General features: G+C 64.1%; 1 protein-coding gene across 1 annotated transcript in view; it reads left to right on the top strand.

Moving 5' to 3' along the window:
* LOC102763687 (patr class I histocompatibility antigen, A-126 alpha chain) overlaps positions 1-421 on the top strand; it is a 43,242-nt gene that overhangs the window by 1,325 nt on the left and 41,496 nt on the right. The gene's annotated exons all lie outside the window — the stretch shown is intronic.

Here is a 421-nt window from a genome sequence, read left to right as displayed (position 1 = left end):
GGGCCGGGGTCGCCCCGAGTGTCCGAGTGCGAGTTTCACCCCCCTCCCCCTCCTCCTTCCCAACCCTCATACACACACTCGGGAGGAGCCCGCGGGGACTTGGACCCGGTTTTACGTTGAATTTCTGTTTAATCCCGGCGGGTGGGTCGGGGGCGGGGCTCAGTGGGCGACGCTGACCTTGGGGCGGCTCAGGGTCTCACACGCTCCAGTGGACGTTTGGCTGTGAGATGGGACCGGACGGCCGCCTCCTCCGCGGTTATTACCAGTTCGCTTATGACGGCACCGACTACATCGCCCTGAACGAGGACCTGCGCTCCTGGACCGCGGCCAACACCGCGGCTCAGATCACCCGGCGCAAGTTGGAGGAAGCTCTTGAGTCTGAGCAATTAAGGAACGTCCTGCAGGGGGAGTGCATGGAGAG

This window comes from Myotis davidii, unplaced genomic scaffold (assembly GCF_000327345.1).
Source record: "Myotis davidii unplaced genomic scaffold, ASM32734v1 scaffold1497, whole genome shotgun sequence".
Taxonomy (NCBI): Eukaryota; Metazoa; Chordata; class Mammalia; order Chiroptera; family Vespertilionidae; genus Myotis; species Myotis davidii.
This window is presented reverse-complemented; position numbering and strand designations above follow the sequence as displayed.